General features: G+C 41.8%; 2 long non-coding RNA genes across 2 annotated transcripts in view; both read left to right on the forward strand.

Annotated features, from left to right (window-relative positions):
* The first annotated feature begins 5,021 nt into the window (after nucleotides 1–5,021).
* LOC147655802 (uncharacterized) lies at nucleotides 5,022–10,493 on the forward strand. Its single transcript, XR_015275353.1, has 2 exons — nucleotides 5,022–5,406; nucleotides 9,381–10,493. It is a non-coding gene; the product is annotated as an uncharacterized LOC147655802 (long non-coding RNA).
* Nucleotides 10,494–15,171: 4,678 nt separating this feature from the next.
* The window catches only part of LOC147655803 (uncharacterized), a 34,956-nt gene continuing 23,489 nt past the window's right edge, over nucleotides 15,172–26,638 (forward strand). The window contains exon 1 of the long non-coding RNA XR_015275347.1: nucleotides 15,172–15,491. This is a non-coding gene — a long non-coding RNA (uncharacterized LOC147655803). The remainder of the gene's footprint in view (nucleotides 15,492–26,638) is intronic.

Here is a 26,638-nt window from a genome sequence, read left to right on the forward strand (position 1 = left end):
CAAAAAATCTGCAGAGATTGTTACACTACTACCAAAGGAAAGCTTATTTGACTTCTAAGTACAGGGCAAAACTCGAATATTCTTAATGAGTGATAAATAGGGATTTATTTTTTGCTTGTTAATGTTAAACAACTATGTAGCAAGGCTTTAAACTGAAAGAAAACCTTTTAATTTTTTACAAGTTTGTCAGGAGAAAAAGAAATGTAAGTCTTAAAAGCATCAATTATTTTATTTGCTACATAGGTAGCAATGGTGAATAAGTCATGTTTAGTTACAATCTTTTCTTCCTATTTTTATATTATGGAAAGCTACTCTCAGTTTTGAGAATGGTTATATACAATAAATGTGTACACATTGTCCATGAAATGTAACCTTTTTAGTTTGGCAGATGGATCTAACTTGACTACTATTTAAGGGCTGCTACAAAAATGCACATTTTTAAAGGAGTGTCACAAGTGGCATGGCAGTCTTGGATGTCATAGGCCTTATTTCTGGAATACATTGAAGAAGCTTTATCTATTTGACCTGTGTGTTCTCCTTCACACTTTTACCAAAGTTTTTCTTTTACCATTTTTATTTTTGTCCTTATGTTAGCATACCTGTGCAGTTATGGCCTGTCAGTATCCAGCTATCAACAGCCATTTGTTGCTTCTTAGCAATGTTGTTCAGGTTGGTTTGTTTTCCATGTTGTAGGAAGCAGTTGGTGGCAGCTCTCTGCTGTTAGCAGACTAGATTAAGGAAGCTGCTCTTATGCTGCTAGCCCTGGTTTGGTTAGAAGGTGTGGGATTGTCTCTGCTGGTTTGTATTCAGACAAGGATAAATTTGAAAGGTTTCACAAGTCTGAAATAGTGAAATGGGAAATTCTGGCAGTTGGTTGGATGTTGAGGGAGATGTTCTGAAAGCTTTAATCAGAACACGGAGTTGGAGTGATGTGTCACAGAGGCCACACTTCCATGAGATCATTTTAAGGTCATAGAATCTCCCAGCTTCCACAACTTACCAAGATGCAAGAAAGGAGAAGCAGAAATATGGTTACTGAGGAAAGTGAGTGGGAAATTACCATGTGATAGGAAGCTTACTGAAGAGTTGCAGGCAGAAGAAAGCTACTGGCAGAAGCAAAAATAAAGTTGTGATCATGAGTAAATACAAAACAAGCATTGAAATGCAGGTTGAGGTAAGAAAGGTGCACTTTTTAGAAAAGGACAGAACTTCTTGAAAATTAGTCAGATGAGGTCTTTGTTGCATATGTTTCTGAGTGATTTGGGTAAAGAATTGAACAGCATATGAAGTACAACAGGTGATGATGGGAGAGAAATCAAAACCCTAGGAAAATAGTTGCTTTTTCTTAGTATATCTTAGTAGTATATAACAGTAGAAACTGTTCAATAGCATAAACCAAAACACAGTTATGTGTTACATGGTTCTAGGCAAAGCCAGATGCAGAACTGTAGTAAATCTATAGCATGAAGTGTGGCAAAAGACATGAGGATTGAATCACCATCGGATGTGCCCCAATTGACCTGTACATTACCCACTTTTACAACTTTGAATGTAGAAAAAGGGATTAAAATTCTTTCCTTTACCGTTCAGGAGGACCTGAAATGACAGATGCATTTATATTATTCTAAATGCACGTTAACAGCGACTCTGTGGCAGCATGTGCAATAACTTCATGGTGTGTTGATGTAAGAGACACTCATATCAGAAACAGACACAAGCGAAGTATATTCCATCCATAGTACTTCTGCTGTGAAGATACAGATTAGATCAGCAGTGCTGGTGGAGCAGATGTATGAAAAGAGCAACAGACAGTTACTCCTTAGCATGATTTCTTAATACTGTGCTTTGAAAAACACTTTGCAACTCCTGTGTATCCATAAATAGACATGCATTGACTTCTAAATCCCAGTTTACATTGAGTTTAGCAGTGCCACTGTGTGCCTAACCTGTTTGTCCTGGTTTAAGCCCAGATGGTAACTATGTACCATGTAGCTACTTGTTCCCTTCCCTCTTCCTCCCCTCCCTCATGGAATGGAAAGGAGAATCAGGAAAAAAAGTAAAACTCATGGGGTGAGATAAGAACAGTGTAATAATTGAGATAAATTGAAATACAATGTTAATGCTAATAATTGTAGTAAAGAGGGTACAGAGAAAACCCAAGAAAAATGAGGCACAGTACAGTTGCTCACCACCTGCTGAAGAATGACCAGCCCATCCCTTAGCTGCACCTGACACCATTTGGGATAGCTTCCCCCAGTTTATATCCTGGGCATGACACTCTATGCTTGGGATATCCATTTGGCCAGTTTGGATCAGCTGCCTTTCTATGTTCCCTCGCAGCCTTTTGTGTGCCTGCTCCTGGCAGAGCATGGGAAACAGTGGAGACCTTGATTTAGGGTAAGCACTGCTCGGCAACAACAGAAACATCAGTGTGTTATCAGCATTGTTCTCACACTCAGTCTAAAGCACAGTACTTCTTAGTACTGGCTACTAAAAAGAAAACTCTGTCCCAGCTGAAACTAGGACACAAGTGTAACATCAAGTCAAGCTGGAGAATTCTTTGGAACAAAACAGTGGATAGAGGGATCTTTATTCTGTTGCGAGCTTGCCATCTATTGCTCATGCTACTGTTTGGTTGGGAGACCTTGAGGGGCAGAATTGGCTTTCCAGGTATTCCCTGTTGCTCCTAAATTCAGGTGATTCATAGAGAATTACCACCTGATGTTCAAGGAAGACTTTGCTTCAGTCTAAAATAGCACTGCCTTCTTACTATTGCTGCAGCGGAAGGAAAAAAACCCAAACCATTGTTGGTGATGATTGTAATCTTAATAGGCGATGCAAAATGACTGACACTTCCGTCAGATGGTGTGATTAGTCATGTTTCTGCTGCTTGTTTTCTGTACTTACTGAAAATTTTCTAGTGTAATTCATATTTAGCAGCCTTTTCTGTTGACAGGAAGCAGTTCAGAATTTACCCCAGTGAGTGTGAACTGATTTATTTTTGGATATATTTGAGTGGGCTGTTGCAGACCCAACTACAGCCCTGCTGGGTGCACCCTCGTTAATAAGGGGCACTGCCTTTACTTGAGTGCCAGCTGCCAAAGCCTCCAGGGTGTGTTGGGAAAGCTTTGATGCTGCTGGCATTCAAGTTAAGGGCATTAATGCCAGCGTGGCTGTTCCTGTGGGTAAGGTACTCTTCTTTCAGATTCCAGTGTTAGTATAGGTGGGATGATGCAGAGTGGGAGTGAGTTACTTCATCACTCACAGCCTTAGTTTCAAAGCTGCTGCTTGTCCAACTAACAAGATAATACAATGTAAGATACAGGTTTCATCATGGTTCCTACTCCTAAAAAAAGAGCATTTAGCCATTCTGCGTGGTGGTGGCTCTGCAAGAATGCTACATCTGGAGTACCTGTTCAGCTGCAGCTTCTTTCTCTTGGCTGGATTTATTCACTTGCAGCTGTCTATGAAGCTCTCGCTTTTGAAGGAAGTCAGGTGACTTATGTGAAGCCTTAGCAGTGGAGATTTATTTACAGGAATCAACCCAGTAGCACTGACTGGAGAGGAGGGAAGCACATACTGGACTTGGAGGAACTATCTACCCCTAATGAGGCTAGAACGGGCTAACTTCTTTTGTATTTGCAGAGGCAACCAAAGTGTCCAGTGGGAGAATTCCCATGGCACATAAGCAGCATTTCCAATTCTTTACCAAGACAAACTTTCTCCACTTTATCAAGATCAGTTTGTGCTTATTTTAGACTTCATTTAAGCCACATGAGGAAATCTTGCTGTATAACAATAAAAATTTATAATTTTTTTCCTTTAATGTGTGTCGATGATATTGGTAGATGACTCTTGCAAAATTTTAGCTGTGCTAGGAATAAATTGTAAAATTGCTGGTAATTTTTGGAGTAGGGAGCTTATACCAGAGCAGCTGCCGCTGAGATTGCTCACACAGTGGTGAGGTGTGTTTAAGCAGGGGAAAATTTACAGAAAGATGACAGTTATTCCCCTAGCTTTGCAGAAATCTAGAGAGGGAAAAGCTTACGTGTGAGTTCACGAGATGGATGTAAACTGGGTTGTGGATACATAAAAATTTAAAATATGAGGGTTTTTTTTTTTTTTTGGTGCATCTGCACACATATTTTCTTGATGGCTTTAGAAAGACTGCTGGAAAGGAAAGCCAAAACCCAGTCTCTGTGTTAAAGTTACCGTGTTTGGGCGGCTTTCTTCAGTGTTTTGTTTAGTAACTTGGTGCAAGGTTAAGCCATAGCCATGAAATAACCGCAGCAATGTGAAAATACGCCGCCGTAAAAATAAACGAGCCGATTGTGTAGCCGGTGAGCCACTTGACGCTCTAATTTGTCAGCCTGAGATAATTAAGGAAATGAGTAATCGACAGAATAAGAGCGCGTCATTGGTGACGGGGTAACCGGGGGTGCTGAGGGCAGGGCCGGAGCCCGGGCGGGGCGGCGGCGCTGCTCCAGCAAGCCGCTAGATGGCGCTGCCGCCCAGCGCCGCCGCCCGGGCTGAGGGGGCTCGGGGCAGCGGGGACATGGCTGAGGGGGCTCGGGGCAGCTGGGACAGGGCTGAGGGGGCTCGGGGCAGCGGGGACATGGCTGAGGGGGCTCGGGGCAGCTGGGACAGGGCTGAGGGGGCTCGGGGCGGCGGGAACCGGGCTGAGGGGGCTCGGGGCAGCGGGAACCGGGCTGAGTGGGCTCGGGGCAGCTGGGACAGGGCTGAGGGGACTCGGGGCAGCGGGAACCGGGCTGAGGGGCTGGGGGCAGCTGGGACAGGGCTGAGGGGGCTCGGGGCAGCGGGAACCGGGCTGAGTGGGCTCGGGGCAGCGGGAACCGGGCTGAGTGGGCTCGGAGCAGCGGGAACCGGGCTGAGTGGGCTCGGGGCAGCTGGGACAGGGCTGAGAGGGCTCGGGGCAGCGGGAACCGGGCTGAGGGGCTGGGGGCAGCGGGGACATGGCTGAGGGGGCTGGGGGCAGCGGGAACCGGGCTGAGGGGCTGGGGGCAGCTGGGACAGGGCTGGCGGAGCTCGGGCTGCCGCCGCTCGACTGCGGGCCAGCCTTTGGCTGCGCTGCTCCGGGCGGAGGCACAGGGCTGCGAGAGCCGCTCGGGCCGCGGACGGAACTCCTGGGCTCGCTTCGTGTGTGGGGAATGCGAGTTGTGTGCTGGTCCCGCGGCAGCAGGTCACTGTGGTTAGTGAACGTGCTGAGCAGAGGTTCTGTGCTTAAAAATGTGTTTGTTCCAAAACTCTTTGCTAGGAAGAATGTGGCGCTCACCTTCAGGACACAGCTGATGCTGCCAGGGAAGGCTGGGTAGCTTTCCCTTCAAAAAAGCACCCCCAACCCAAAGCATCCCTAACACAAACCCTCCTGCGGTACCCTCAGCAGAGGTGAGTTGCTGCAGCTGGCATGAGGGCTCCCTCACTCCATTTGAGATAAGTGGATGAAGTATTACGAGGGAGCTGCTAAATTGCTCCCATTGTTGTGTCTTTTCTCTGGCTCGAGGGCTTCATATTCCAAATATGCCTTCAAGCAGCCGTGTCTGTAGCTTGCCTGTTCCCGAGCTGCTAGATTCTCTCATTTAGATGCTTGTCGTAATGTTGGTGCTTGGTGAAGCAATGCTGTAACAAGCTAAGCAACCTGCTGTCTTCATCTGGTTGAAAAAACCCAGCCTCCAGATTATGTGACACAGAGTAGGCTCTGGGAAATGTGGAATCATCAGCTTATTGAGTTGTATGCTAGTTTTCCAATGCTGTTGATTTAAAATATTTTTTTTCCCCTGTGCCTAGAAGGATGTGGTGCAATACATAAGTAACAGCATGAATACTGTTAATTAAAATGATTATATGACTTGGCTTTGGTATGTCTTAAATTAATTTTCCTAGCAGTTAGATGCAATGCAAAAGACATCATGGGTCTTCCTAGCAAATAAGTTATGATGTATGGATCCATTTCCACTTTGTAACAAACATTTTTTTTTAATTGCTGGAGCAAACATTTGTCTTAACTCATCTGAATCATTCCCTGGCGCTGCTGTGGAGGGTAATTGATACCTTCTTACTGCTGCTTCTCCAATTGCATATCCCTAGTGAGGGCTGGAATTTCTATGGCCTTGGCCCGAAGGCTTTAGAGGCCCTTTACTAAGGCGGGTGACTGCAGAGATCCAGTACTGTAATGCTGGTGATATTACCCAGTGTCACAGCAGGGGGAGAAGCTTGTAGAGTAGTAGTCATGCTTAAGGGGTTTCAGAGTCTGGACCCATTCTCTGGTCTCGTTGCCAGCATGGGCACATGAGATGCTCAGCTGGTGCAATGGAGTGGGACAGCATGATGTGTCATGAGAATGCTATTCAGCAGCCATATCTTAAGGGGATATTGCTGTCAAAGATTCTGTCTCATGGGACCACAGTTATTGTTCCAAAGTCCGGTTCAGGAACTGGGAATGCACATTTTGCATGGGAATGCACTTAACTGGCCTGGACAGCATGTTGGATTCAAATTTCTAGAGAAATATGTAAGAGTAAAATGTAGGCAGAACCTTAAAACTGTTGTCCCTCTTCTTCATCTGGTGTTTGCACATCATATGAAGCCGGTTAACAAGATGTGCAGATTTCAGCCTGTTTGCACTGTACAAAGATTTGACCCCAAAGTTATCTGAGCTATTACAGACAAGCATCATTTTACTTGTATATGAAATATATAATATCGTATATCATTCACTTTCTCTCTTCCTTGGCTTATTTGTGTGTCTACAGTGATCCCAATTTCCTTTCATTTTTCTCTGTACTGGCTTCACTCCCTTTATTGTGACTGCACTTTAAGGAGCTATCATGTGTTAAATGTGAGGCACAGATTAAGTAATAACCATACAGTTAAAGTTTGCTTTTCTTGTTTTGGCATTTCTTTGTTTCTGGGAGAGTGGTGTAGCATGAAGATGGGCAGTGGCAAAAAGCAGATGGTGAAGAAGGGAATATGTTGTGAGGAAAAAATGTTGGGAAGGTCTCTTCCTCTTTTCTGTGGGTTTATAAACATCTGCAAATGCCTTATGTCTGTTAAAGAAGGAGGTAGAATTTTAATATTTATTGAGGGGAAATAATGAGAGATTTTTTGTCAACCAAGCTAACTTTTACTTCAAGTGGTATAATTGTCTGTCACTGAGGGTCTGCAGTGTCCCAACAGTACAAAATATAGTAAGATCACAGAGACAAATCAGTTTTCAAATCACATATTTGAAAGCACAATTAGCATCATTGAAAGAGGTTTCAGAGAGCTTTGTTGATACCATGAGGTTTTACTTTGTCCTTAAGCTGAGAGAGAGCCTGTTGCCTTGGTATCCACAATGCAGATGATACCACTTCATATTTTCTAGCCCCTGTGATGCAGGAAGATAAAGAAATTAGGTCAAAGAACATCAAGGGTGAATTATCCTGATTTTCTAAGTTTTCTTTAGAGTTTAATGCACTGCCCTTCTGCCTGTGTAGAATTTTCCATTTTTAAGAGGAAAAGTTGGAATTGCATCTGTGGATAACGATCATCTCAAAAAATCAATTTCATTTTGATTTTAATGGCTACACTAATGTTTTTGCCCATTGTAATTTAATAGCTATAGTGATCTTCCTAGTAGGGATAACAGACTGGCTCACTGTATATTCACACAGATATGCAAACACTCACCTTCAGTCACATGCATACCCAAGGAGCTACTGCTCAGTTTGGTACAGCCTGTTCACATACACCAACAGAATCTGCTGCAAGATGGTTTATGTGTACAAGAGGAATTATGGGTCCTAGACTGTCAGGTTTTCTGCCAGGACATATGCATATGCAGTATAATGTATAAATATACAAACCTTTCAGGTTTTTTTTAAAAAAGACAACTGTCATGTCAAGGCCAGCAGGGTATTAACACAAACGTGTAATTAACATTGCAATAAAGTCATAAGAACTACTGGTGAAGGACTTCAATGGGATTGCAAGGAAGCTGGGTTGACACTTTGGGAATAGAGATCATAAAAGAAAATCTGGTGTTCAAAGAGGTGCACTATTCAGGACAGATTAATAAAGCTAAAGGTGATGATAATTCTCTTTTCCCAGTATGACAAAGAAGGAAAAAGGCATAACACTAGTCAAATGGACACACTTTGGATTAGAAGTTCATGGGAAGAAGTGTGAAAGAAAAAATCTGCTGGTATGATGCTTTGAGTCCTGCTTGCAGATACTCAGCCTTAGATACAAATAGGTGGATTTCTATAACTAAATTTCATCTGTAAAATCTAAGTGGGAAAACAGTATGTGGGACTAGTAGGACCCAGATAGTCTTGTGCCCAGCAACTTACAGATTTCTTCACTAGTTGTAATGGAAGTCTGATATCGGTACTACAGACTCCAGCAGCAAAGAAGTGATTACCAAAATCAAACCAAACTGCTTGGATTGACTGAATGCCCATGGAGTTCCTTTAAATCAGAAGGTTTTAAAATAAAACTAAGGTGCTTTATTTCAGGAGAGAAAATTTTGCCAGTAGGAATGAATAGATCAAGTGGAACTAACGAGCTCAAGGGTTTGTTGTTAGAGGTGTCTTGGAGCTGCAGGCATCAGAAGTACAGAACTTGCCTTGATTTTGAATAAAGACAAAATCTTTGTAAGAAAGTGCTGGAGAGACAATTGGAACATGAAACGTTGTGTCTGGCGGACCAGATTTTATGGTCCTTTGTGACAATTTATTAGTTTAGATGGTTAAGACAGGGCCAAATACAAAAGCTAGATAAAGAAGAGATAATGGGAAGCTTTGCTGACAGGGGGATTACAGGGCTGGAGACATGTTTTACACATAGCCCTGAGGAGAAGAATTTAAATGGAATAGTTCAGTTAATGATCTTGCATAAAAACTAGCAGTGTTTCTAAGGACAGATTACCATGGGCAGTGAGATGGTAATCGGGTAACATCTCTTCCCCGTGGGCTTTTCCAGTGGTAGGTTATATGTTGTGGTCACAGTCCTCCTAGCCAGGGCATGTCTGTGACCAGGCTCTGGAGTGCCAGTGAAACTTGGTACAGGCATGAAGTTATGAGGCACCAGGAATATGAAGAGGATGGTGGTAACAAGATATTACAAGATAACAAAAATTACTCTTACAAACCAAAAGCATAGCACTTGGAAACAGCAAAGGAAGAGGATGTAGGACATGGATCAGGTGTTTACAGGGAGTCATAGGTGCAAAGTCACCAGGAAAAAAAAAATCTACAATCTTGATGTCTTAAGGTACTTCAAATGAGGACTTGGCAGAAGGGTAGGAATTACTGACTCCACTGTTCAAGGCATTAATGTACATTGATGTGTATAGTTCCACTCTCTCATTTTCACCACAGATAATCCCCACAGTGGGGTGGTGTGGAGGAGACACCTGGATAACTAGGAGAATTTGAAACATCTAAGAAGGTGAAAACCAAGAAATTATGAATGTTGCCTATGAACACACCGAGGAAATAAACTCTGTCAGGAAGAACAGCTCTTTGTCATGAAGGACAAAACTGACATAAAGAGAAATGGTCATAATTTCCAAGAGTAAATTTGGGCCAGAATATAATTCCTAACTATGGAAGGGAATCTTCCAAAGAAGAGTGATGGGGGTGAAGACCACAGGTAGGTGTAAGGGTGGTGCTCAAGGAGTCCTGTTACAGGGCGGTTCCATTTCAGTTCTCTGATCCAGCACCAGTTACCAGCATGTTCTTCCAGGGTTTGCAGTTTGTGAAGAAGCATCCAAAGTAGCAGGACAATGTATTGATGCAGCAATGCCATACAAGACCAGCAGGTCCAGAGACGTGGTACCTCCCCTCTACTCTGCTCTTGTGAGATCCCACCTGGACTACTGACTCTGACTCTGGGGTCCTCAGCACAGGAATGTCATGGATCTTTTGGAGCAGGTCCAGATGAGGGCTACAAGGATGATCAGAGGGCTGAGGCACCTCTCCTATGATGACAGGCTGAGAGAGCTATGGTTGTTCAGCCTGGAGAAGAGAAGGCTCTGGGGAGCCTTGGAGCAGCTTTCCAGTACCTAAAAGTAGCCAACAAGAGAGCTGGAGAGGGACGTTTTACAGGGACATGTAGCAATGGGACAAGGGGGAATGGCTTTAATCTGAGAATAGTTTTGATTAGATATAAGAAAGAAATTGCTTACTGTGACGCACTGGAGCAGATTGTCCAGAGAAATCGTGGATGGAGGCCAAATCCCTGGCTTTGTTCAAGGTCAGGTTGGATGGGGCTTTGAGCAACATGGTCTAATGGAAGGTGTTGCTGCCCATGGCAGGGGATTGGAACTGGATGATCTTTGAGGTCCCATCCGACCCAAACCATTTCATGATTCCAAACCCGCTGAACTCTCAAGGCACATGTAAGAGATGAAGTGGTTATCAGACTTGGAATCTGTCCTCAGTGCTGAAAGTAATGCTTGGCTCTGTGAAAAATAAAATCAGATTCCTGAAGACTCTTGGTGACCTGGACTTTATTTTCATGCCTCTTCCAAAAATAATAATTGCTTTGAAGACTTCAGGGAGTTCTTATTCCTTATACTATCATCACTTTCAAAAGAAGAAAATTCCACTGGATGAGTCTGGCCTCCCAGAGGCTTAATGAAAAGAACATACTGGATGGCAGCAATTTGAATTGGGTCTGATCAGAAGATTTATTCCTTGTGGCAAAGGCTATTACTAAGGATACTGTGAATGATTCCTGTTATACTTTAAAATAGTTTCCTTGGTCTTTGAATAAATTCAGCTCTCAGTGTCTTGGAAGTTTTGCCTACCAAAATGTTAGTAGACAAATCACTTCTTATTTGCAATGCTTATTATCCTCCATCTTTAATTCATCTGTTATCTTTAATAATCTGAATAGAAAACTGTAGAAAAAGATGGATGCCTGGTTATTAATATAAGAATTGCAAAGCTCTTTAACTTCCTGTATCTTAAAACACTGAGAATAGCTTTACCAGATTTCACACTAATCTTGAACCATGCTGCTTAAAGTATTCAAAGTTAAGGGCTTTTAGCAGAGAGGGGAAAACCTTTTAAATAGAGTCCTTGGATTCTGGAAATAGGAGTGTCCAGTGAACTTCCCACCCCACTGGGCTGTACATAAGTTGCAGACAGGTCTCTCAAACCCCTGCCACCATGTGCCTGGTTGTGTAGGAGCTCTTCCCTGGGTGTTGGAATATTGCTTTGGAGGCTACCAAGGGGATGGAGTCCCGTGTATCAAACGCAAATAAGAAAAGACACAGATAAGGAAAGACAAAGAAACATAAGAGACAAAAAGGATGTAAAAATGCCATAATGAACTCGTGTGTCTTGAGAAAACCTCTAATCTAATGAGAATGGATTTTGTTTGAGAGATTGTACTGGTACGATTAATTATTCATGGCAGCGACATCGTTAGGATTTCATTTTATTTAAAGGCCTCTAAGTGACTTGGAAAATTGGGTTAAGCTGAAGAGGAGTTTGAGGAGAGAGACAGGGGAAAGCTTTTCCTTTTATTGTCTTTGTCTAGTATTTTCTACATAGCTATTAGAAGTACAAACACAAATTACACTCAATCTCTAACATTCCTGCATTAAATGTGGGCATTAATTTGAACTACATAAATACAATATCTGGGCCAAATGGAAACCTAGATGGCTTTTTGTGGGACAAGTTAGATACCATTAAAGTGACCTACTATCACTTGTTGGGGACTTGCTGTGTTTCAGCGCTGTATATTAACACCAGCCTGTGATTGGTGGCTGCAGACTTGGGCTCTTGGTGGAGAGAGGGTCTCCATGGACTTTCTGTTTGTCCTGCAGCAACATAAGTGTGGACTCAAAGGTTCATGGGGCCTTTGTCCTAAAACTGGAATGGCTTTGGCTGAGGTACATACGTACAAAAGACACAAGTCTTTCCCTTGGCTGCTATAGAAAGCAAAGGCAGAAATGGTCCTAAAAAAACAGACCTCTCCTTCATCTACAGTAGCTAAAGTTCTCTACACTTGACCACACCACCAGGTGCATTTCCCCATTTGACAGATAAAACCAGTTTTCAGGGTGGTTTCTCACCTCTCTGGAGAGGACAACCTGTACACCAGCCCACATGGGCTGGGTGGTGTGCCTATAGACAGGTCTCCTGTATGGCCTGAGACCATGTGCCCTGCAAGTGGTCATGGGAACAAGTCAGGGATTCTGCTTCTCCTCTCTCCCTCCCCTCACCTCCATAAATCCATACCTGATTCTCAGATAGGTTACACAGCCTCGGAGCTGCTAGAGCTTGTGGACTGTTGAGCAGATTGGGGTTTTTTCTTCAACACATGGATGCTTAGCCTGGGAACTATGCAGGCGTCTGAGTGTTTAAAAAGTCTGGTTTTCTTTTTCTTTTTGTAATGTTTATTTGTTCCTTCCCTTGTAATTCTCCCTGTTAACTCATGGACATCATTCAGGGACAGATTTAAATCGAAGCAGACAGACTCCAGTTCTGCTCCATCCCTGAAACAGTGGAGATTTGTTTAAAAGTGCTATCAGGAGCACACTTGGTATGACTGGAATGCTCAGGGCTTTATTTTTCATTTCACATCACATACAAAGTAACACAGCTATAGCTTGAGATGTTCATGTGCGTCTGGTGGTACCAGCTCAGCCTTGGTTGGCTGAGGGTTGTGTAAATTATTTACAGCAGCTTTACTGAGGATGCTCACAAACAATGGACTGGCCACTGGGAGGAATGTAAGAGCTATTGGGCAATGGCTCTTAAAAATGAAAAAGTATGTCTGCAAGTACTGGTCTGGATCGAGTTTCAGGCTTGCTCTGAAACCCAGAAGCAATCACTCTTGCTTTGATGTCTGCAAGGGTTTGTTTCACAACTTTTATATCTAGCTGACACTAGGAGGGAAAACTCCTATTGAAATTTTTTAATTAAGAAGAAATTTTGGTAAGAAAAATGTCATTTGTTCTACAATCTCCAAGTGTCATCTTACACAAAAATCCACCACAGCCTCAAGCTCCCAAGCTTTCATTCACCTGAAACTTAAGCGGGGTCACAGCAAAGTTTTGGCTGGCATGAGTTGTATCACCTGGGTCAGTCTTGAATCACAAGAAAATGTGGCAGTTGTTGCTGTTTTTCTAAACCTGTGGCTTGCCAGCAGCATCTTCCAGGTAATGTCCTGGGCAGCCTGGAGCTGCAGCCCAGCCAGACTGGGAAGTCACAGCCCTGCAGTCTTCCCTGCTATCCTGTACTTAGTCTCTGTTGGTGCTCACTGTCCCTCTGAAGCTGGATGTACAAAAACTTCCCAGAAGGGCTAGAGGCAAATCCTTCTGAATTTTGGAGTGCTTCTAACTGTTGCTGCAATGCAAAGAGAGGGATAGTGAGATCTACACCTTGCAGATGGAGACTTTGCAGGATCACATGGCTGCCTAAAGCATGTGTAAGCAAATCTTTTGTACTGGTGGTTAATTGATTTCCAGTGAAGAGCAGTGAGATACCTCAGCTTTAGGACTTCAGCTGGTGTTCCCTTGCACACTGTTACCTTGTATTTTATGTTATATATATTATGCAAGGGTGGAGGTCTCTGCTCCTTTTGACAATGTACTTACAACTACTTGCTTTCCTCTGGCTGCATCTGGAGAGCATTGGAAATGGCTTCCCACAGTGTCTCATTTTAATCAGTCTGAATGGGTGATTATTTTGGACTGTGAAGCCTCTCCCTCGATTCCTCAGGGCCCTACTCTTGCTGCTTAAGAAGAGAAAAACTTTTTCTCTTTTAACACAGGGGCCTGCCACCTCCTCAAACTTCCAACAGATGAAATATGGCTGCAGCCCAAGTGTTTATTTAGACTTCAAGAAGAAAGAACCACAGAAGGAAAAAATCTATTCAAATAATAAGACCTTTTCTCCTGATGGCTTTTTGATGACATTATTTTGGTGGCTAGACACTTGACTTTACAGTATATAAATATTCATTTGCCTTCCCATATGAGACGAAAATTCAAGTCAAATAAATTCAAGTCAATTTGTTACTCTCATTTCTCTCCTTTTAAAAAGTTCTTTATTATTTTTGCAACTAAGTAATATGTGTTTGACTAACCATTAATTTTTACCACAAGTAACCTTGGATAAATTAAATCATTTTTAAAACAGATGGGAAAAATAACTTCTCAATACACAGAGAATTTCTTCCATCAGTCATTATCCACCATGGCAAATGTAATGCTTCATACTGTACCTGAAAGCTGGTCAATCCTCAACTCATGAAAATAGTTTGCCTTTGGTACTGGTTCACACAAACTTGAATTGCTCTCCCTGGGACTTCAGTGGCACTATTCAAACTGTTGAAATGCGACAAAGCTTTTCTAATCAGCCATTATTAGATCCCAGTTATTCCTGCTAAGCAAAACTTCTGATGATGTCCTTTAGCTGTCGCTCAGTTTTTATCCAAGCAAATTCCAAAATCCCTCTTCAGTTATTCAGAGCACTGTGTTGGAAGCTGCATAACTGCCTTGTGGCCAGGCAGTGCTCAGGGCAGTGCCAGTACGTGTTGCTTTACAAACATAGATCCAAACTGTACCACCAGGCTTTCAAGGGTTTGTGTTTCTGGGCTCAATAGTCCTGTTAGTCAACTTCAGAGAAACTTGCACACTTAGTTCCTGCCAACTTCAGTGAGGAACAAATACCTGACATGGTGTAGATTTAATTGTTTTCTTCATTTGGGATGGATTTTGATATAGCCTTACCTCTGAGCATGTGTTTAAAGAGACAACCCTTTATTTTGGGAAAAAGAGAGGCTTTGGGATCTTCTGTCTTAGTGCTTTGTAAGGAAAGACAGAGTTCCTTCCATATGGTGTTCCCAGTAAAGGCAAACACCATGTTATCCTAGGGCAGGAAGTGGTGCTTGCTTTGGTTCCCTTTAAGGGTCCCCATACTGCAGTATTTTTAGTCTTTTTTCCCTAGCAAATGAGGGAAAAGCCCTTGACACCCTTTCTTTTTCCTCAGAAAACTCTTCTTCGTTCAGAAGAAGAAACATATTCATCAGAAAAACTGATGTCATGTACTAAATTCCAATATCTCAGTATGAGCCGTCTTGAAGCAGCATCAGCTGGGAGAAAGCTGGTTCCAAGCTACAGCTGCTGTGAATTAGCACAGGCCCAGCAGGAGCCCAGGGAAGGGCTGTGAGCCTTGGGGGGCTGTGGGAGTAGGTTTGCTGTACTTAAGTTTGCAATGGGCTTTTGGGTTAGTTTGGTCTGAGTTAGTGTAAGTGTGAATAGTGAGTAGCTAGGAAGATCCTCGTCCTTAAGGACCATGTTGATAAATACAAATTTTAAGCTTGAAGCTCCCTGAACCAGCAGTAAAACACAGGATTGCTGTGTAAGAAAGGATAGGTGGAAATAGCTAGATGCATCTTAATGGATGTTATTCCTATGTTTTGGGTGAACTGGTATGACCACAAGGCAAGCCATCTGTGGCTAAAAGGTAAGTGAAAAACTGATTTGCCTTCATGGATGCTAATAGGAGAGAGGGGAGTGATAGCTTCAGTGAAGAGAAAGAGGGAAAGATTGTGTACAGCAAAACACCTTTGAAGCTCAGAAAGGAGAAAAGAGATGTCAGCATCCCTAAGCCAGAATCACTTGCTGAGACTTCTTGAAGGCATATGGATATCTACCTCCCATCCCCTCTTGATGCCTTGGGCAGCTAACAAAAACTTCATACTTGGGAAAGAACAGCTTACAAAACTGTCCTGGGGGCCATTCACACTGGTTTAGTAGAGTTAGCTGCTAAAATATGTCTTTAGTGAGTTCTGTTTGGCCTGCCTCCTCTCCTGGGAGTTGTGCTGCCTGGGCTGCATTGGTTGAGTGGTTCTCTCCTTCCTTTCCCTTGACTTTTGCAGGCTTGGACCTTCCCACAGAGCTGGTCGGTGTTTGCTTGACATCACACCCCTGCCAATGATAAGCATGTATCTGGTTGTTTTGTTTTGTTCTGTTTTTTAACTGGAGGTTGCTTAAATACATCAGTGAAACACTCTGTACTGTGGAATAGGAATAATAAACTTCTGAAAGCTCCAGGCTCCTGCCTGGTGCCAGGACAATGAGCGATGAAGATTTCTGCTTGCAAATCCTAACACTAACAGGGCCTCTTGATTTGGTCCAGTGAGTCTCTGCATGTGGGTGTTGGGTACAGTAGCATAATTTTAGAGGTGCGAATTGATTTGTCCCATTTTTCCCACCACATGTCCCAGGATACTGGGAGATGAAATCTTAGCTGTTTGAAGGAGAGTGGGAAGAAAAAAATTAAGTGGCTAGATTTAATGAAAGCACAAGCTCCATTACTTTTCCTCTGTCCTTAATTATTTTTTCTGCTTGTTCAACTCAATTAACACATGGGAAGGGCCGTGCAGTTGGTGCTTGACTCTCATAAAGTTTGAATGTAGGCTTCCTGAGTAGATGTTCTAAATCTTTACTGTACAGATGGGTAGCCTATGTTGCTTCCTGATGCTGGATGTTGTTGTCCTAGCTCAACACATAGATCTGTGAAGATTACTGTACATTTTGTACTCTTAGCAGCTAAATGTTTTGTCCTCACAAATAATCCTTCTTCTCAGAGCCAATTCTTTTCCCAGTAGGAAAAGAATGTTGGACTTCAAAGCTTCACAGAAATTGGGTTGAGACCCATCTATGTTATTCTTAGACTGTAACAGCTGCTGTATTTGAAGTAGATGGCAGCTGTTCCTGAACTGTAAGCTGCCTATCCAGGAACCAGCAGAGTTTTAGGTCAGAGCTCAGCAAAGTCCAAATGCTGAAATTCTATTACTCAGCTGAATTTTATGTTGAAGTTCCTCTGCACCAAGCTGTGGTTACAGCGGTGACTAGTGTAGGCGTAACACAGTCAGACATTCTTGAGTATCCCATTAGGCACCTAATACCATCCAAGTTTTGGGTTTATATCATCTGGGCACTTTTTGTGTCAGAGCTATGGTGCTCTGAAGTTCCCAGAAGGCCTCACAAGGTTAATGTAAATCTTCAGACTCGTTGAATATTTTGTTTTTAAAGTGAAAAGGCTGGGGAAAAGAGAACTGGAAGTTTTGGCACGTGTTTTTGTTGGTTTTTTTTTTTTTCCCTCCCTAGCAATAGGGTCAAAAATAATCAGTATGATGCTCTAGCTCTGTGTGAGGGATTGTGCAGTAAGGGAGAGGATCTGGCTGTCCATAGCTGTGTGGCCCTAAGGATCAGTGTATCTTTGCATAGCAATGCTGTGGAAGTACCACAGGTGGAAGTTCTTTTTAGGTGATCTTATCTGGACACTGAAGAATGGGGTCCTAGCTTTGGTTTTGAAGTGATAGCATTTAATTTGATCTCTTTGAACATAGCTCATATGTGGCCAAGATTTGGTGATTGTTTCATAAAGTCAGTGTGAATGTGTGTGTGTACCAGTTTGTTTCACAACAGAACTGCTGCTCAGGATAGCTGCCCAGATAGATTTATGTACCAAGACGAAGGTAAATAAATGCATATACACTTCATCAGATCTGAATTACTCTGTTAAAATATGAGTGTCCTGGGGTGACTGCATTCTTTTAGAATACCACCAAATTGCTGTTCCTCCTCTAACTTACTTTACAAAACTGTTACATTATACAGAGAGAAATTATGTGTTGTTCCTCTAGTTGACTTCAGGCTATATTCCTTTGCTTGGTTTGTACCCTAAACAGCTAAATGCTTAGTCCTCAAAAATAATCCTCCCTCTTGGAGGCAAATGCTTTCCTTTCAACACTGTTTCCTTCATAACAGGGCAAGGGTGGGATTCCCAGCCTCGAGCTGATCTGCAGCTCTAGACTGAAACTAAATACAATGCCCTGGGACCAAGTCCCATCATCTGCAGAAGCTGGGCAAGAGGAAATGTTTCTTGTGTTAGCTCAGCTTGTGGCCACACTGGGAGAATTTGTTTTCACACCAAACAGTTGGCTGACTTCTCTGTTGGGGGGAAAGGAGAATCAAGGACTGATCTCTGAATAAAAAAGGTTTTGCCTTAGCAAAAGTCCGTTCCAGAGACATGCTGGTTTTTTTCAGTGTGTGTGTATACAGTACTTGCCTGAAACACAAGCATAAATGTTTTGCTGGTGGTACACTTCTGTGTGCAACATTAGGGTTCAGGAGAGGGGCTTGTATGTACTGCTTGTTGTCTTTAAATCATTGCACAAGTCGAGCAGTGCTTGCTTAGCTCTTATTCCCAGAACACTAAATTTGATGGCCCTGGTGACAGGGTTTGGGTAACTTATGAATCCCAGTCTGTTTGCAGACTGTTGCTTAGCATGTACTTTTGTTTCAGGTTGACTTCCAAGTTCAAAGAAAAACATTTAAAATGCTGGTTTGAAAACACCATGCACCCACTTGATGATTATTCTTTCTAACCTATTTCCCCTGTGTAGTTCAGTGCTTTCTTGCCAGGAAGAGCCTCTATTCAGTTCAGGTTTTGACCTCCCATTGTGCAGGGAACTGAAAGTCTTGGAGCTCAACCTGGCACAAGCCTAAACATGGAGCCTGTCTCTGTGTGGGGTAACGAGACCATCACTCTGGGCTTGTAAACCACCACACATCAGGAGCAGATGCTTCTATTTGTCATAGCAAATATTTTGAGCGAACTTTTTGCGTGTCCCTCTTCAGTGATGAGGGAGGACATTAGAGATGCTTGGTTTACTTCTATGGGTATGGGGATTTTGGATGCCTGAAGGTTTGCTAAGCATGTTCTTTAGCCTTTATTTTCTAAATGATGCTGCATCTATGCCAGATAGAAAGCACTAATTTGTGCATCATCATTTGGAGTACCAGCAATTCCTGGTTATTTGTGTTACAGGCAAAGCCTTTGAGGATGGAAATGTGTTTTCTTCAGATGAACACGATACTTAGTAATAACTGGCTCCATATGAAAAAAGCAATAGGATGACTGGAAATTGTGACAAAATATTTTCATTACAATGCACAATGCCTTCCTGAAACTCCAGCAGTGGTTTTCACTGGTTTTGTTAAAAACATTGTTGTTACATCTTATCCAGTGGGCTAGAAGACAAAGCTGTGTAGTCCAGAGATTTTTAATTTTTCAGTCTATATCAGAATTAGTGCTGTCTTGTTAGAATGGAGATCACTGAGGATTTCCTGGGTCTAATAATAGCAAATAATTTCCAGTAGCTACTTTCTACTTTTTGATAACAATTTTAGACTATCTTGTTGACCAATAGACAGCATAACCACTTCCTAACTCTAGATGGTACCCTTAAAGAAGAAAATAATCTTGCACAGCCTTGTAAAAACTACTCAAACTTGAACGTGGTTCTTGAGGTCTGGAATACTGAGCCACAGCTCAGTGCCAAAGTCCTGGCATTTGACATAATGACTTATAAGAAAAAGGTACTTAGTTAAGAATAAACAGGAAACACATCTATGGAAGCTGGCAAATGTCTACTGCCATTCTACTCCTTGCTGGCAGTGAGTGAATGTGCCTGTGAATGGTAAAGCATTGAATACATGTTGAATATAGATTCTTCAGTCACATCCAGTTTGTAGTTTTTTATGTATAGGTAAATTAGGGGGTATATTATTTTTCACTAGTTGGTATGTATTCAATTTCTTCTATTTCTCCTCTAAAGTCTGCTCAATAATACCACAAAATACTGCTGAAGGAAAAGGAAGACTGAGTCAGTTGTTAACATTAATTGCCTGCTGTTTGATATCCTTAAGCTTATTGCCTAATGGCATGTATGTGGGTTTTAGAGAACAAGAGGGATTGTGAGGGGAATAAAACTGAGACCTCCATGGAAATAAGATTTAGCTTTAGCATTCTGGCTGAGAAGTGATCATGTTAAAACTTTTGCTCTTTAGTCTCTGTCTTGATCTGTCATGTCCACCAGTTTTTTTCCTTGCAATTGTACCACCTGAAACAAGCATTTTCTGAGTAAATCCATGTAATGTCGATGGTAGAATAGAGCAGAGCCCATTGTGATGCTGGTTCTTTGGCCACACAGGTGGTTCAATACCACCTGTCAGCTGACTGTGCTCCACTGAGTTCAGTGGTCAGGGGATTGACTGTGAGGTGCTCCCCATCAGCACCTGTGGGTTTGGCCTCATTAGGGCTTCTAAAAAGTTTGTCAGTCTAACCATATAACTTGTTTAGGATTTTGGAGAACTGACCCTTCTTGAGGCCAAATCCTCCTGGGGTGACAAGATACACAAGCACAGCTACAATCAAGACATCTTGCAAATTTATCTGGGAAAAGCACTGAAATAAAAAGAGAAGTATCACTCTAGTAAATCTATGCCAGGTGATTTCACGAGGCTTTTACCAGCAGTGGATTTTGTTAGGGCTTTGCTGTAGCAAGTAATAGTGCTCTCAGACAGAACAACAAATTAGCACAACAAATTAGACAACCATTGTGAATATGCAGGCGTGTTTAGGGTTAGGGTCATCTGGGGAGTAACTTTTGATTGTCTTGGGGAAAGTAAATGTGTTGCTTGACCCAAGCAGTGGGTATGTGCAGAGTAGTTATCAGCCCCCTGCAGTTAGAACAGGTGTTGTTCAGATGCTTGGGTATTGTCACATGATCTGTACCACCTACACCTGGTGCTTTGAGATGGGAAGTGTAGTGTTTCAGAACAGAATTAGTCTAATTCTGGCATGAACTGTCTTTCACCTTCTTCTGTATAAGAGGAAGTGAAATTTTGAAAAAATTAGAGCAGAATCTTTGTCCCCAGTGCATTCTGCCAAGCTCATGCAAGCAGGATAACTTGTGGTCCTGCTCTCCTAGGAGCTGGGCTGAAGGCAGACACCATGGTAGACCATAAGTTGTCCTAGGCACTGACTGGCTGATGCCCTTTCTCATGATTTGGGCACAGACTAGCAAAAATGGACCTCCTGCTGTACGAAGAAGTAACTATGTATTTAATCCATGGCGGAATAAGTTGTTAGCCCCTCTTATGCTTTGAGGTTCAAGCCACAACCAATCTGTAAAGTCAAGGAACAAATTAGCTTTGAAGAACCTCTAGTGAATGCAATGCTCAAAGGCACATTCAGTTGAAGAAACTCACACTCAATCCACATCTTCCTTCTGAACATAAGAATATAGGAGGTGAAGATTGTTCTGATATGCAATTATAAATGAAGAGGTGGATGCATGTTTGTAAAGTTTGGGTTAATCTGAAGTTTTTCAGATTTGAAAACTTGAAGTTGATCTTAAGCTTTTATGGAGGTCAGTGAAATGGAGTCACATTTTACATCTTGTTTTGGTTTTCACAAATATCTTGAACATTTAGTGTAGCCAAGCTGCAGAAGCACCAGCCATTAAGTATAACTCCTTCTAACTTGCAGTTAATTTAGTTAAGCACAATTCTTGCTATGACTTTCCTTTTTGTTTTTCTGCAGGAGAGGCTGTACTAGTAGTTAGTAGTGAAATGGATCACATATGCTGGTCAGTAAATAATTCAATGTCAAGAATCAGAAGGATTAGAAACCTAGACTTGGGCTGGCTGATGAATTTTGTGAAGCTCTTCTACAGGAGTTAATGCACTCTCCTGCCAAGAGTAGTGTGGGCACGTTTTATGATTGATGACTTCAGGAGCATACCACAGCAGCTCTCTGAGGGCACCTGCTTTAGTCAACACGCACCAATCGTTTAGGGATATGTAGGAAGAGTTTATGTTTAAGCTAGCAGTTAACACCAGAGTAGTCCTGCTTTGGGTTTTCAGTGTGTTTAGGGATCTACCCTTCCTGCAGGTTCAGTAGCTTTGAAACCTAGTCTAGAGTGTTTTGAACTCTGCCCTAGGTAGGAAAACCAAAGGTGGCACCAAAATATTAATTTTCTGTATATTTCTAAACTTAACAAAATAAACTTCAACCTAGACAGATCATTGGTTCTGTGACTTGCAGCAAAATGTAATAAAATGAATAACCATGGGCTTTAATATCAACTCACACAATTGTATTACTGCCCAATTACTTTTTTGACCTCTTTGGAAACATGCTTCTCTTAAAACACACTCAGTCTGCAGTTCTCACTGTCCCTCTCTGTGTCTTTTGTGTCAAGTAAATTGATAACTCTAGTATTACATCATGCCCTGGCTCCAGTTTGCAGGGACACAGCAAAGTGGAAGGTGTTGTGTGTCTTGGACAAAAAGTTTGTCTGCACAGTGGCTGCTTCCTCAGTTTCTCAGACCTGAGAGGACTAAAGACAGCTATTTATTTTCCTGAATTATTAAGCAAATATAACAATTGTTCTCTGTCAGTGGCTGAGTTTTTGAAGTCAATAGGCTGTTCTGATTATAAATTAAACCTACCGAGCTAATTCTGCCACCTCCTTCAGTAAGTAGTCTATCCAGTCAATAATGCTAACAAGATACCCTCCACTGACTTTAAACAAGTATGATGAGATACTCCCTGGCTCCGATTTAGAAAGTAATTCCATCATCTTCCCAGTTGTTTTCAGTCATGAAAATATTTTGCATAAACTGATACTTGGCAGAGAAAGATGTTGACATAACAACTGCTTCTGGATAGTCTAGGAAGGGCACCAGAGAGGGTAGGTTTATTTCTACAGTTGTTTTGCAATGTGTTGTAGGATTTTTGTTAGTCTCCAGCAGGTGCAGGACTGTTAATTTTATGCTTGTGTGATACTGGACAAATTATAGACCCATATTTTGTGTGGATGCACAGGGGGCCATAAAGAAGAATTGCAGGTTGTTTATATGGACTGAATTATTCTGGGCATCTTCCTTTATCATTGCAGGGTTGAAGACTCAAACAAGATCTTAAAGGTCTGCTGGATCAGATTTAAGTGCTGAACACCCACAAACCATGCTATGTTTATTGTACAATGGAAGCAGAAGGGAAAAGTACAGCTTGGCTGTACTCACTTGGTCAGACCTGGATAAACCCAGCCTGTAACTGTGTTATGGGGTAGAAGCTACATACTGAAGTCTTGAAAAAGGAGATTTGTCATTTGGTCTGAGAGCAGTTGTATCTCACAGGTGGTGTTTTAAATGAATACTTCTTTCCAAATGCCAAGTCCCATACCATTCTAGGCGTTTCTAAAAATAATGAAGGGAGAACTCTATTAAGCAAGATTTATTTTGTGTGAGACATCGTTGGAATATATAATGCATTTTATGGTATGTGTAATATTCCTTTTCAACTTTTAGTAGAGAGCTTGAGTGCTCTGATGCCCTCAGTTAAGTCTTGTTACTGTCTCTGAAACTGTTCTGCTAAGAACCAATCACCATAACCAGAAAGTTTTTTCCATGTTGATAGGCAGAAATGCCCGTGCTGATGCAAAATGTACTACTGGACATCCAAACTCTCTGGCAGGTTTCAGGTTCACAGTTTTATGTGGGTCTCAGTCGAGTCTAGTCTTCTGTATTACTTCAAAATATGGTCCCATTAGATGTCTCCTAATGGAAAGAGCCCACCCTGGAGGTGGCAAGACCACTGGTAATGAATGCCTACCTCTGCTCTATAGCCTCATTACAAATAAAGAATGTAGGCTTAATAGGGAGCACCAGGGTCTTACTAGACATATACGTTCATTTAGCTGCTTAAATTGTTTCAGGACCCTATAGTTAATTGAGATCCTGTTACCTTTGCATAGGTAATGCAAATTCTCTTTCTTATTTTAAAATAATCTTTCATTTACAGATAGAAGGGATTAACTGGAATGCCAGCATTCAGTGGGTTTTTCCGCAGATATGAGAGACTAGACAGGGTAAAGTAGTGATGGACATGGACTTCTAGATTAATGTTATATGTAGCTGAGATTTTGAGTGCTGCTGTAAGGCATTGAGGACTGGGAATATCTCTTCCAGCTTTAGCACTTCTGCCTCATTGCATAATAGAAAGGGCAAGATTTGGTGTGCGTAGATGCTTCAGGTCTCTTAAGAGAGCATGTCTCAAAACTTGCTTGCTCTTTCCCAGCTGAGAGTTGATCTCTTACATTATAGTGAAAAAAGAAAGAAAAAAAGAAAAAAGAAAGAAGCAGGGATGATTGCAGTGAAAGAGAAATATTAAATGTAGTTTAGAGCTGGGGGCAACCTTTGTTTTGCAAATTATTTTCTGGCGTTCAGCCTGATCCAGGAAACCACTTCTATCAGAGAATGAAAGATTAAAGTCAGAAATTTAATTGCTTAAGAAAAAAGATTTACAACCCATGAGGTTCATTGGCATCCAAAATAAGGCCTCTTCTGTAGCGTACACTACATCTCAACCACACAGAAAACTATCACAGAGAAACAGAAATCTTTGCAGCTCCAAGAACAGGCTTCTAGTTCCACCACAAGAAAGTGATTTCTCAATACCACTGGAATGTGGTTTCTAGTACAGAATTTCTGCTTACAATATTCTTCTGTCATCTGGTGAATTTAAAGAATGAAATTATAAAGGAGGAAATATTTTGTTATTATAGATCAAATAAATTAAGGCCCAGTTATATGAATAGCTTGTTGAGTTATCCATAAGACACTTTATTTTTCTTCATGTCTCATTCATATAAAGTAGTATAAATGTTGCTCTTCTGGCTATTAAAATGTGATGCAACACATACTATGTCTTTGGGCTGTCTAGGCCAGTGCCAAGAAGATAGCTCTTCTAGTGCAAAATGGGGCAGCCAAGAGGCTTTAGAAATGCCAATTCAGTATTTTCTGAGCTGTGCTCTTATTACAGTGATTATTATGAGAAAGAAAAAAAATAGTGTGGTTTTAGCCTTTCCAAAAAAAGAAAGACCCCCAAAAATCCATCAAAGAAGTCCCCACCACCCAAAACCCAACAAACTCATGCACTGACTACATGTTAGCACTTTGTATTCTTACCTTGCTGTGGATTACCTGCCTAGTTGAATAGCAACTTTCCTTCCTCAAAGGATATTTAGAGACATAATGGAATAAAAATCCTGAAACTTTTCTTTGTTTTACCTTTTTTTTTTTTGGTTGGTTTTTTGTTTGAATTTTATTTTTAGCTTGGTTTGGGGTTTTTTGTTGTTGTTTTTGCATTACCAGAGCATATAGAACCTCTAGCAGGAGCTGTGATTCCTCAAGGAGTAGAGGGCTTAGATGAAAGGAGGGAAGAAAAACTATGAGATACTCAAATTACTGCTCTATCTTGGGTGTTCAGTAGCTATAAAATCAGTTTAACACTGAAAAGGGAGATTCTGGACTCGCAGGCCAAAAGCATACACACTCAGCCATGCAGTGGCTGTCTCCCTCCATGCACTGAGAGGGAAGACAGGGACTGGACTCTGGAGGGGATATTTCAGTCAGGATGGATTGTGTTGGAGTGGAGCCTCTTGAAAAATGAAAGAGGTGGAGATTCTGTGCCCAGCTTCTGTACCCATGGTTCAATCATGATAGAAATAGATCCAGAGCAGCACTGAGGTAAACCTACAGCTTCAGTGAGTGGACAGCATTGTCCTAAGGAGGGTTCTGTATTTTGGAGTGTAGTCCACTTCTCTTGTGCTTGTCACAGTAAGATCAACAACACCCTTTTGGTAACAGCCTTTACTAGAAATGGGCAACTTGAGGAAAAACCTGAACCTGGGGCCAAGCCAAGGCATCTGTTTTACTTCCACATGTCCAAACACCAGTAATACCTCTAAAGCTATCTGCAGGCATGTACCATACAAAAATGTGCCAAATTATATACATTGGAAAGTGACTGCCAAGAAATAATGACAGTAATTATTTTCACTGGCTTTTTATTTTTTTTGGCTTGTCCACATCTGTGAGCCCGAAAATAAGTCAAACCCCGGCAATGTGTCGGAATATGAATTTCAGATTAACCACCTTCTCAGCATCCCTCTGGCAACACGTTTGCCCCAATGGCTGATAGACATTGTGGTTCCTCTGTGGACTGCACCAGAACTTACCAGAATTAACTTGGGAACAGGCTCTTCCCTGGATGGGAGGATGGAGGACTGCAATCCAATTTAAAAGTCAAGCACCAAAGGGAAAAATATTGTCCAGTACTTCTACCTTCTGAATCTTCTATTTCAGTATTCTTTAGCATCAGTGGTTGCTCCCTGCTTTTCCCAGCTCAGCCAGACAAGCCTATCTGCTTTGTAATTAACAGGCTGGTGTCTGATCTCTAAAAAACTCTACTCATCTCACTGGCTTAGTGTTTCAGAAAGGCTTAAATTTGAAAAAAGCATAAACATCTGGGTTGCATTCCTTAAGTATCCTCACATATCTTGAGTTGAGAAGAGCAGAATGGTACATTGGATAAGCTGGCGTCTGAAGGTTTAAAGACTTCTGGTTAGTGCATTGTAAGATATAACTTGGCATTTTGTGGTACTTCCTGCTTCTGGACTATATTTTCCTTACTTCCTTTGAAGCTTTCAGGTTTTTTATGTTATTGTGATTTAACTAGAAAACTGGTTTTATTTTTGAATGTACCAACTTCTTTGGTTTTATGCCTACAAGTATGTACCAGGCAAGTTAAAGGATCGAGATTTGCTGAGGAGATGTTTTCCTGCAGCCTGTTAGCACATTCATCAATAATTCAGTGGTGTCTGAAGCAGCGTTTTTCTTTCTAAAGCTGGATTAAGGACCAGTACATTTTCAAGGCTTTATCCCCCGTGTCTTTTAAATAGCTTTGCA

The sequence above is a fragment of the Cyanistes caeruleus genome, chromosome 1, assembly GCF_971803275.1.
Source record: "Cyanistes caeruleus chromosome 1, bCyaCae1.hap1.1, whole genome shotgun sequence".
Classification (NCBI taxonomy): Eukaryota; Metazoa; Chordata; class Aves; order Passeriformes; family Paridae; genus Cyanistes; species Cyanistes caeruleus.